Here is a 9,347-nt window from a genome sequence, read left to right on the forward strand (position 1 = left end):
AGGAGGGAAGAGATACAATTATAGGAGGAAACTAGGTTAACTTGGGCGGCAATTCAAACCAATCAAATTGGCGCCAAGTTTGAATTTCAAATTTGAATTTGAAATTCAAACTTTGGCTTCCAACGTGACTAATTCAGATGCTACCCTCATTTAGGAGTCATTTAGAAGTGATTTGAGTTGCATTTGAAGCTCACATGGCCGGAACCATTCCATGCCATCCATGTGACTCAAATTCACTTCAAATTACTTCTAAATGATGCATAAATGAAGCCTAATTTTCCTATTAATGTATTCTTCATATAACCCTAATCTAATGACCGAAATACATTGGTCTAATGAATACAATGAATAGGAAAAAATATAAGAAGAAGAATGAGCCTAATATCTATCAAAAGCCCAAAGCCCAAGAAGCCCAAAATTAAGCCCAAGACACCTAAAACCTAAAATGCTACTCTATGTGGTCCAAAATACAAGACCAAAATATATAATACCTATACTAACATGATGTATACAAAACATATGAAAATAGCTATAACAAAATATGGCCGATGAAAAGTTCAACTTGGGCCTTCCCAGGCCCATCGGGCCCATTGGGCCCTGACTGACCAAAACCTTCATGTCTAGCCAACTCCTCTTGGATCTTTGAGTATGTCACCTCTTGCACTCCAAAGCATGACTCCATCATAGGTTTTACTTCTAGGTTATGCTTAGAAGAGGAGCCTATTTCTAGAGAGTCTAATATTTTATCTTTCTTTGTTAGGTTAGATACTAGGACTCCTCTTAGGATCCATGATCTTTTCTCTTTCCATGTTACTTCTTATTCCTTGCATGTTTTATATATAGGTGTTAATTTTTCTTCTTCCATTCATCCTCGAGATTTGAGGACAAATCCTTTTCAAGAGGGAGGGGATGATGGAATCATGCTTTGGAGTGCAAGAGGTGACATACTCAAAGATCCAAGAGGAGTTGGCTAGACATGAAGGTTTGGGTCAGTCAGGGCCCAATGGGCCTGATGGGCCTGGGAAGGCCAAGAATTCAATACCAAAACCTAAAGACTAGTGCACTAGTTTCTCATTTTCACTTGAATTTTGACCTAATTTTTGGCTAACTTGTAGTCTCGGTTTCTATAGCTTGGAATCATAGAAAAAATTGAAACAAAAGGCAAACACCTTCTCTGGAGTCTTAATTTGAGACTAGAAAAAGAAAGAATTAAAAAAAATATATAAGACATTTTAATTTGAAAAAGCCGTGAAGTGTGTATTGATAAAAAATCACTTGATTCCTTGTTATTGTTTTGACTACTACTTGTGCTATACTTATCCAATTGCTTTCAATTTTTTTTTTGTTTTGTTCATCTACTCTAGTACCTATCTAGGAACATTCCTAACTAGCATCTCACGTGTAGTACTAGTGGAAGTGGCTTGGAAATTTCATATGTTTCAAGCTTCCACTTAGGGTTATCCGACTAGCTACTTGTTCTTGCTTTCTTTAAGTTTCTTGCTCATAATTGTGTTTTCTTTGCTGCCTTATTTTCGTCTAGAATTGTGTAGCTTTTAATTGTTCACGTTGAGCTTAGATTGCATAACAAACCAATTGAGAAAAGCATACAAAAAAAATTTTGTGAAAAGCTTTGGGGGATTGGAAATACCACAAAGGAGTTTAGTGATTTCCACTTGAAAAGGCTTGGTTATTAAGTGGCTCTTAGTAGCTCACCTCCCTTGATAGTGCAACTTGTACACTTAGACTTCCAAGTGCTATTTTCATTCCTAGAAAATACCAAAAACATTTTATAACTTTTTGCATAGCATATAAAATTCTCTTTGCTTAATCATGAGTCATATTTCTCAAAGTAGTAGTGACTTTGAATCTCCTAAAAGTTTTAGAAGAATTGTTAAGGAGGTTGAGGCACTAAAACTTTGGAAGCAACAAGAGGTACTTCAAAAAGAAAAAGAGAAAATTGAAAGAGAAGTACAACTAGTTGCTTTAGAGGAAGAGATAAACAAGATCAAGCTAAGAGAAGAAAAACTTTTGAAAAAAATTCATAAACATAAAAGCCAAAAAAGTTCTTCCACTAAGAGTTCCAATGACTCTCAAAGCCAAGAAAATGAAGGTAGTTTGAACATGGATGCATACTACCAACCTACACCTAGGAGAGTCATTAAAGAGCACAAAGTGAGGGAATCAAGGGTTGATCTCCCTTACTTTCATGGAAAAGAAAATGTGGACGCCTACTTAGATTGGGAGATGAAAGTGGAGCAAATCTTCACTTGTCATCAAGTAGGTGAGGAAAGAAAAGTTCCTTTGGCTACCCTAGCTTTTCAAGGACAAGCCATGTATTGGTGGACATCCTTGGAAAGAGAGAGAAGAATTCATAATGATCCTCCCATCACCTATTGGAATGAATTGAGGAGTGCTATAAGAAGAAGGCACATTCCTTCTTATTATAGTAGGGAGCTTATGGATAAGCTCCAAAGACTCCAACAAAAGAGTATGAGTGTTGAGGAGTATAGACAAAAGATGGAATTGTATCTCATGAGGGCTGGCATAAGGGAGGAGGAAAGATTGACCATTGCTAGATTTTTGAGTGGTCTTAATTTTGACATAAGAGATAGAGTTGAGTTACTCCCTTATAGGGACCTTGATGATTTGGTCCAACTTTGTATAAGGGTGGAACAACAAAATTTGAGAAAAACTTCTTTCAAAGGAAAAAACTCAATCTAACTCTTATGTTAAGAAAGACTACAAGAGGGAGGGTCAATTTGATACCTCTAAGAAATTTGGCAAAGGTCTTGAAAAAGAAAAAGAAAATGATAAAAATAAAAATGTTGTCACTTCTAGTAGTAAAACTAGTGACATCAAATGTTTTAAATGTCTTGGGAGAGGCTATATAGCTTCTCAATGTCCAACTAAAAAGGTTATGATTTTGAGAGGACAAGACATTTATAGCAGTCATGATGAATCTAGTTCTACCACTTCAAGTGATAGTGAGACTAGTGAGGAAGATCATCCAAGTGAAAAGCTATATCCTGTTGATGGTGATCTTCTTTTGATCAAAAGGCTTCTTGGAAGTCAACCTTGTCCCACTTCACTATCACAAAGAGAGAACATCTTTCACACAAGATGTTTAGTTTCCAAAAGAAATTGTTCTCTTATTGTTGATAGTGGATCATGCTCTAATTGTTGTAGTACAAGGTTGGTTAACAAGTTAGCCCTTACCACTATTCCTCACCCTCATCCTTATAAACTTCATTGGCTCAATGAAGGTGAGGAATTGGAGGTAAATCAACAAGTGAAGGTCAAGTTTTCTATAGGGGACTATAAAGACAAAGTTTTATGTGATGTGATCCCTATGGAAGCTTGTCATATTTTGCTTGGTAGGCCATGACAATTTGATAAACACACTATACATGATGGCCTCACTAACAAAATAACCTTCACTCATAAAGATAAGGAAATTGTTTTTAATCCTTTAACACCATCCCAATTGTTTGAGGATCAAAAGCAAATGAAAAGAAAAAGAAATATAGAAAGGAAAGAAGGAAAGAGTGTGGATGAAGGGGACTCCACTAGAACATTTGTGAACAAGGAGAGTTATTTTATTACCAAACAAGCCTTGCAAAGAACTCTCTTTATTCATAAAAGTTTTGACTCTTGTCCTAATGCTGCCACTTATCTTAGAGTTGAGAATGAAAAACAAAATAAAATTAAAGCCAAGAATTCTCAACTTAGAGATATAGTGAAGAAGGAGTGGACTATTCCTAGTGTTACTCCTTATACTACTTCCTTGAAGGTGCACAAGGAAAGAAGTATTTCTAATTTGGATTTCATAAAGCACCCAATTTTTTGTTTACATTGTTTAGTAGATACAACTTGTAATAATCTATATTCTATGTTTTATCTTATGGGAAGTTCTTATTCTTTTGAACTTAATATGTTTCTCTTCCTACAAGATAAATATAGCTTATATGATTATGAGTATCTATTAAACAATCAAATCCAAAATTGTTTAGGACGTTTTCTTGTAGTGTTTTCTTTATATTTTAGGAAAAGCCTAGGTTACCATTTAGGGTACTTTAGGCAAGATGTTGTAGTGTTTAAAAATCAATCTTTCCTAATGGTTTTGAAGGCACTCTCTTAAGGTTTTCTCTCTTGGAAACTTCGGTGACTCTTGAGGAAATTAGCTGAAGGTTGAATTCAGAAATTCTCATATATTCAAAAGTGTTTTTACAAGGAGGGAAGAGATACAATTATAGGAGGAAACTAGGTTAACTTGGGCGGCAATTCTTCAAATTGTGTCCGTTTCTTCTTGTGTCTTGTGTTGTTTCTTTGCTGTTCTTATTTGTCTTAATTGAGTTTCACTTTCGGATCTATATTTTGATGTTATTGTGTTCATAGATCCATTGTTGATTGTCTTGATTTTCTTCCATAATCAACTTGTTAGGAACTATTTGCTTTGTGCTAATTTTGAGTTTATTTTGAGTCTCTCCATTCCTTGTATGTGTCCGTGATTGGACCTCATGCATATGCATTAGTTTTTGTTTTTGAATCCTTGTTTTGTCTTAGAAGTTTGTGTTTAGTCCTTATATGTTGCAAATTCCTTGAATAGCATGTTTAACCTAGTGTTATTTTGAATTTTGTGTCTACATTGTTGTTTCGGTCATACTTCATTTGTGCCTACCTATATGTGCTTTTTCTTTTACCTTATTGTGTTCATAATTTGCTATTAGTCCTAGCAAGTTTCCTTAGAGTTAGGTTTCCATTGTGTTCTTAAAGTTTTCAAATCACTTTCCATTGAAAATCTTATAAAAAATTTTGACTCAAAATTTCAAGTGCTTAATTCTACTTCTAGTGCACTCTTTCTTGTGGATTCAATTTAAAAAAAAAAAATTAGAGGCTGAAAACAGAGATAAAACAGAGCCTAAAACAAAAGAAAAGTCATGGTTCAGTTTTAAAAAAAAAAAACTACACCAAACAGTACCACATTATTTTATTAAACTGAACTAGTGTATGAATTATTTGAACCACTCAATAAATTAATTGAGAACTAAACAATTTTTATAAATAGGTTTAGAATTAGTTTAGAATCGTTTTCAAAATCAAAATCAATTTTGAACTGATTTCAAGAACTAGACTAGTTTTAAATCAATTTTTGAAGAAAAAATAATTTTTTTCTAAAATTGTAAATAAAGTCATAATTATTAATGCACTATTTAGAGATAAAGCAAATCTATTTATTAATTAAACACTTAAACTCGGAGACTAATGAAATAGACAATTATGTCATAAAAGGCAGAAGTTGTTTATTTTATTAAAAAAAAGTTACACAAATGAATTCAGGAAAGGCAACTCAAAAGTAATGAAGAACTATAATTATCATAATAAAAATTTATCATGAAACATGATTTAATAAGTGACATTTACTGCAATAGTCTAAAGACAATAAAAAATATTAGAAAAAAGAAAAATAAAAAATACAATGATCATAAACAATACTCAAACATTTTATGTAATATTGTAAATCACTAAATTGTAAGTTATGAGAGATAAGTAAATTATATTTGATTTAATTTAATTTTATTATTTAAAAAAATGGTGCACCAAACCTAATTATTAATTAGGGGTGTGCAAAAAAACCAAATTGATCCGAACCGATCCATAACCGATCCGATCCATATTGAAAAATCCGATCCATTTTGAAAAAAAATCCGAACCGAACCACTTTATAAAACCGGTTCATTTATCCGATCCATTTTTACAAAGTGGATTGGTTCGGTTCGGTTTGGTTTTCTAAAAAAACCGATCCATATATGAGTAAAAAAGTGGATAACTTCACCGCACCGAACCGATCCAATTTCAAAAAAACCGATCCATATTTTAAAAAAACCAAACTGATCCACTTTATAAAAAATGGATCGGTTAACCGATCCACTTTTATAAAACGGTTCGGTTCGGTTTGGATCGGTTTTTTGAAAAAACCGATCCATGAACATCCCTATTATTAATGCAGTTTGATTTTTAAAATTCATTTTATGTAAAAAAGAATGCAGTTTGATGTTTTTTTCATATTCATTATAATTTTTTTAAAATTAATGTAATTCAACTTCAAATTTAAATTTATTAATTTGATTTTTTTGCACACTCCTGGATCAAAAAGAACAAAAGTGCATGGAATGTGACAGACATCTGACAGGAACACTACAAAAAAAAATATGTGATTTGTGGCGGTTATTTTAGCGGTTAAAAACTGCCACAAATTACATGACCGGCGTCATTAATAACCACCGGATCTACGGTCGCCAAAAATCGTATGTGGCGATATTTTGTAAATGCTGGTATTGAGCGCAAGAAAATTTAATCTCTTTGTAGCCGTTCCAAACCACCACAAAATTCATCTAAATTTTGGTTTATTCATCATTTCTGGGGGTTTTAGACTGCTAGAAAATTACGTTTTTTTTCTTCTTATTTACACTTTCTGACAGTTTTAAATCGTCAAATCTCACATTTTCTGATAGTTTTGAACCATCAACTAATGCATTTCATTCTACATTATATCAATGCATTTTTATTATTTTAAAAAATAGATTTAAAATTATTTTAAAAGCACATTCATATTATAAATTAAGAAATAATAATCTATATATTTTATGTATTTATCAAATAATTGCTTAAAATTATCACTAATTATATTAATCATTTAAAATTAATAATGATTATATTATATTGTTATTTAATTCAAGTAACTCTTAAATAATAATTTTACTTATTGAATTCTAAGACCACTTATTTTAGTAAATTCTACCTATAATTATACTATCATATAATTCCTAATTCTTTGTGATTAGCAACAACCAGGGTGCTGAAGAACTAGGCTCTGAAAAATCAGCTAGTATACAAATGCATACAAGCATTAGCAGAATCAAGGTAATCTCTCCAATAATAAATGTATACTATCCGGCTGACAATGACTTTCATGACTTTTGTGTAAATAGGCTTGACATGTTAAAAAATGATTTAATTCTGTTAATGTTGAACTTCATAACATTTAATCTATAAATTGGTCTTTGCTTGATGACATCAACTGGAGCTCATTTATAAAGAAGCCTATAAGTTGTTCAAAAAATCAAAACAAAAGCAAGTTTACTATCGCCTCACCTTCCATGCATTTTCAAGACTTTGGTCTACGTTCTCCGCATCAACTTTAAGAGCTAGTGAACTTAGTAACTCTTCTTGTTGCATCAATGCGTTTATCTTTGGGTCATCCTTTTTAAGGAATGTTCCTTGAATCTTGTCGTTTTGGACTGCAAAATCATGATAAACCAAGAGTTGCATTAGAATGATAGGTGACCAATGTTATTTCAGGCTTAATATATAAGAGGTTTTTTTGGCTTATTTTCTATTTTCTTTTTCAGGTGAAATGTTTTCACTTATAATTTAAAGTTGTCACCTCGTTTTCATTTAGTTTCCTCTTTTCCTTATGTTGATTCACCATTTCCTTCACAAAATCTTGAAAACAGGAAACAAAAAAATGTGATATTTTTATAATTACCAGTGAAAAGATATTAACTGAAAATTTAAATTAACATAGTAAACAAATCAAATGGTGCGTTTGTTTCATGAAAATGTTTTATGTTTACATTGTCAGTTTTCATTAATGATTACAAAAATGTCACAAGGTTTTCACTTGTTTTCTGTTTTCAAATATTTGAATAGGATATGGGCAACATAGGAAACAAAGTGAAAATAATGTGACATCATTGTAATTGTAATTAATAATAAAAATAGAAAACACTTCTACAAACCAAACACACTCTTAATATAGTCCTGCTCTCTTATTTTTTGTTTCACAAACTGCAAGTATTAAGTTCCATAACAAAAGAATTTCAATTTAAAGACATTACCATAATCACTAAACTTCAAATTGCAGGCAGGATGCTGGTCTGGCAAGTTGACATTGTGAGAGTTTTGAGCTAAAACTGAAAATGGTGCTCTTGGTTGCTGATTTATTGGAATCCCATTTTGTTTATGTGATATGTCTCCAAAGTTGATCTTTTTTGCAGCATCAGGGATATGGGATCTCCTATATTGCAATAGGATGACATGTTAACATTCTTCTTAATAGAATTTGTATATTTTGATCCCTTAATTCACCATACCTCATTTTCTTAATAGGTACTGCAGATTCTGTTGCTATATATGTATATTTTTTGTCTTCCAATCAGTAAAATTTATACTCAAGCATGGAAGGATATGATATAGAAGGAATAAGTCTGCACACACCCAAATAAACAGAAAAGGAATGTTAGTTTCATATGATACAAGGAAGTTGTATTTTTAATTTGATATATAAGCTATGAAGCTAAAATAAATTCTCAAATAATTCATAGTGAGGCAATAATTCATTTTTATGATGAGCCATTCATTAAGACAGTGAAGAAACAAACAATGGATACAATTATGCAAAGAGTTGGGTTTTGAGTCAAGATTTGAACCTATAAATGTATATGTAATCAAATCAAATATTCACATGAGATAAATCTACAAAAACCTTTGTCAAAAATATCATATGACATTGTGAGCATTTTAGAATCTAAAAACAAAACCAGAGGCTGGAAAATGAGAATCCAACTAAGTTTACATCTAATAAGATTCTTTATACCTCCCAACTCTTCTCACAATGCAGCCAAGAGATTTAGTAGAAAAACGATGGGTATAATATGAACTGCTGTCTCAAAAGAACTTGTGCCAAACTAAAGGAGTTGAGAAAGAGTTTTAATATTTTTATGCCATAATGCCACCAGATTTCAATAATCCAGACTCCAGCATACACATAGGATTCAGTTGAACAAATAAAATAGAAGTACCTCTCCAGGTTGACGGGTATTCAGAGCATGAACATCAAGCTTGTAGTTATGCTGCGGAAGTAATTGCAATACATCTGAGAATGTGCTTCAATTAAACCAGATATGATTTTCAAGTGATGTTGGGCAATATCACTTTCCAAATTAAGAAAAAAATATTAAATTTCAACTGGTACAGTGAAATCTTCCTGTACCAATCAAGTATACTCGAATATTAAATATTAAATTGAATCAAGTAGAGGGACTTTGACCCAGTATCATGTTCTCCTGAAACCTGTAGACAACATATATGATTTCTCAAATAAACTCATTGCACAGAAGATGATGATCCAAAATTCACACCTTGGTTCCAAGTAAGAATCTGTTGGAAAGACGAGGACTGAACAATGGCTGAACCAATCAATAATGTACAGTGGTAAACTTCAATCAAATTGTGTCGGCATCACTACACCAAGCAACAATGACTTAACACATATTTTTCAACCAAAA

This window comes from Cajanus cajan, chromosome 1 (genome assembly GCF_000230855.2).
Source record: "Cajanus cajan strain Asha chromosome 1, NIPB_CcT2T_4, whole genome shotgun sequence".
Classification (NCBI taxonomy): domain Eukaryota; kingdom Viridiplantae; phylum Streptophyta; class Magnoliopsida; order Fabales; family Fabaceae; genus Cajanus; species Cajanus cajan.